Below are 3,795 nucleotides of genomic sequence, written 5' to 3'. Positions count from 1 at the left end.
AAAGATATAGATAAGAAAAATATAGGGGTGGTCACGGCTTGCCAGGACGTCCCGGACTGGCACATAGGGTGATCTACCTCGGACCCGAAGGGAATCTATTAGTTGGGACCTGGCAACACAGTACTCTGCGCACAGCCAAACAACATGCTCGATGTCGTGATAGCCGTTCTCACAAACACAATGATTATTTTCAGCAAGCCCTATACGACGGAGATGCGCGTCAAACGAGTAATGGTTGGACATGATCCTTGACATCGTACGAATAAAGTCCCGGTTCACATCCAACCCCTTAAACCAAGCATTCGTTGATACCTTCGGGATAATGGAATGTAGCCACCGTCCAAGATGCCCATTGCTCCATGAGGTTTGCCAACTATCGAGCGTCCTCTGACGAGAGATACTGAAAAATTCGTTGAAGCAAATTGGTCTTTCGTAAGTGTCGCCTTCTAATGCGCCCACCTTGGCTAAAGAGTCCGCCTTCTCATTGCCCGCAATAAAACAATGTGACGGGACCCAAACCAAGGTAATCTGGTAAGATTTTTCAGATAAAGCACTCAGATATTCCCGTATTTTCCCCAGGAAATACGGTGAGTGCTTTCCAGGCTTCGCCGCACGGATGGCCTCAATGGAGCTGAGACTATCCGAAACGATGAAGTAATGGTCTGAGGGCAGGGTGTCAATGATCCCGAGAGTATACTGAATGGCAGCTAATTCTGCGACGTAAATTGAAGCAGGATCATTGAGTTTGAATGAGGCAGCAAGATTTTCGTTGAAGATACCGAAGCCTGTGGACCCGTCGAGAATTGATCCGTCAGTGTAGAACATTTTGGCGCAGTCGACTTGATGGTATTTGTTATAGAAAATATTTGGGACCACTTGTGGGCGAATATGATCCGGAATTCCACAAATCTCTTCCTTCATGGATGTATCGAAAAATACAGTTGGATCAGAAGTATCTAAGAGATGAGCACGGTTGACGTTATATGTAGATGAATTGATGTTCTGTGCCATGTAATCGAAGTACAAGGACATGAATCGGGTCTGAGAATTAAGCTCGACAAGCCTTTCGCAATTTGCAATCACCAATGGGTTCAGAATATCGCATCGAATGAGCAATCGATATGAAAATCTTGCTGCCTCATTCAAACTCAATGATCCTGCTTCAATTTACGTCGCAGAATTAGCTGCCATTCAGTATACTCTCGGGATCATTGACACCCTGCCCTCAGACCATTACTTCATCGTTTCGGATAGTCTCAGCTCCATTGAGGCCATCCGTGCGGCGAAGCCTGGAAAGCACTCACCGTATTTCCTGGGGAAAATACGGGAATATCTGAGTGCTTTATCTGAAAAATCTTACCAGATTACCTTGGTTTGGGTCCCGTCACATTGTTTTATTGCGGGCAATGAGAAGGCGGACTCTTTAGCCAAGGTGGGCGCATTAGAAGGCGACACTTACGAAAGACCAATTTGCTTCAACGAATTTTTCAGTATCTCTCGTCAGAGGACGCTCGATAGTTGGCAAACCTCATGGAGCAATGGGCATCTTGGACGGTGGCTACATTCCATTATCCCGAAGGTATCAACGAATGCTTGGTTTAAGGGGTTGGATGTGAACCGGGACTTTATTCGTACGATGTCAAGGATCATGTCCAACCATTACTCGTTTGACGCGCATCTCCGTCGTATAGGGCTTGCTGAAAATAATCATTGTGTTTGTGAGAACGGCTATCACGACATCGAGCATGTTGTTTGGCTGTGCGCAGAGTACTGTGTTGCCAGGTCCCAACTAATAGATTCCCTTCGGGTCCGAGGTAGATCACCCTATGTGCCAGTCCGGGACGTCCTGGCAAGCCGTGACCACCCCTATATTTTTCTTATCTATATCTTTTTGAAAACCATTGATGTCCAAGTTTAATACATTTTACCCTCTCTCATTCACAGTAGAATCTCACCAACCTATCCCTGTATCTACAATATGGCATTGCTTCACGAGTCTTCGGTGCACACTCTTCTTGATAACCGTCTATCCAGAACATCATGACATACCGCACATGCAGATGATATAGAGTGCCAATAATTATCCGAAATATCGACCCTCCCCTCGCCCCTGCGATTACAGGCTGGAAACTACAACACTACAACAAAGTGTGCATATCCGCCACAATGATCAATCAGCAAACGACGATGTCAATTACACAATATGTATCCCACTTCCTACCTTTTTCCTTTACTTACATAAGAGGGGAGCAAGCCGCCCCTAAATACGGCTTTCCCTTCCCCCACTAACATGTGACATGTAATATAAAAAAAATGAATTATCGGCCTCGTTAAGCTACAGCATTTGGGCCTAAATAAACGTATTTTAAGATACAAGAAATTTCTCTCATCAGACTAAACCATTGCGCGATCTTCTAGCAGAGCATACCAAGTTTGAGTGGAAAATACAACATCAGGAAGCATTCGAGGCACTCAAGAACGCGGTTGAAAACGATTTGGTGAAAAGGGGATATTTTAATGAAGACGATCAGACAATCCTTTATACCGATGCATCGCCTTGGGGACTAGGAGCGATCTTGGTCCAAGAAGGAAAAGAAGATGACGAGCATCGGATAATTGCGTGTGCTTCCAAAAGCCTGACAGCCACAGAGTGTCGTTACCCACAGTTACATCGAGAGGCGCTGGCAATCGTTTGGGCAATGGAGAAGTTCTCTTACTACCTATTGGGTCGGAATTTTGTTCTTCGGTCAGACAGTGAAGCGCTTATGTTCATGACGAAGAGTCATCGTAAAGACGTAGGCAAAAGAATTTTGTCGAGAGCCGAGGGTTGGATGCTACGAATGGACCATTTCTCTTATAAATTCGAACACGTTGCCGGGAAGGACAATATTGCCGACGCAGCCTCTAGGATCGGTACCAAACGAAAATGTCTACAATTCGGTATGGAGAAAGAACCTCATGAGTTGTTTGCCGTCACGGCCAAGCCTGATATAATCAACGAACACATGTTGGCACTAACGAATGCTGAAGTCCAAAAAAAAAATTGCTAATTGATGACGAACTTCAAACCGTCATTCAGTGGATTGATAAGAAAGAAAAATGGCCCGCTCATATCGCTAATTACCAGGCATTCCAAGGGGATTTGAATTTGCAAGCGAATCTTTTGATGAAACGTGAGAAAATGGTTTTACCATCATCATTACGTGGCCGAGCCTTACGGTTGGCACACCGTAGTCATCCGGGTATGTCCACCATGAAAAATTTTCTGAGACAAGGCTTATGGTGGCCAGGCATGGATCGAGATATTGAAGAGTTTGTTAGAAGCTGTCCAGATGTCAACTTATAACTGTAACTTCGAGCCTACTTCCAATTGTAATGACCGAACTTCCAAAAACCCATGGGATTATGTGTCGATGGATTTTGCTTCAGCATCCGATGTACATAACTGGAAAGCGTTGGTTATGACCGATAATTATTCCCGATTTCTTGTTGCTCTGCCAGTCGAAAAACGGATGCAGATACTGCCAAAAGGACACTGAGAAGGGTTTTCAATACATACTCTATCCCGAAAACACTGAAGGCCGATAACGGGCCACCTTTCAACAGCGTGGAATTGAAATCAGGAGGCAAAATTCAATCGTAACACGAGGGAAGACAAAGCGCGTGGAGCTAGAGTAACCGATATCGTGGTCGGCGATACGGTGTTGGTCGAACAACAAAAACGTGACAAGACTGATACTGCATATAAAAATACTTTTCACAAGGTAATGAAGATCACGGGAGCTGGAAGAGCCA

This window comes from Topomyia yanbarensis, chromosome 3 (genome assembly GCF_030247195.1).
Source record: "Topomyia yanbarensis strain Yona2022 chromosome 3, ASM3024719v1, whole genome shotgun sequence".
In the NCBI taxonomy this organism is placed as follows: domain Eukaryota; kingdom Metazoa; phylum Arthropoda; class Insecta; order Diptera; family Culicidae; genus Topomyia; species Topomyia yanbarensis.
The sequence above is the reverse complement of the archived record's forward strand: the minus strand, read 5'-3'. Positions refer to the sequence as shown.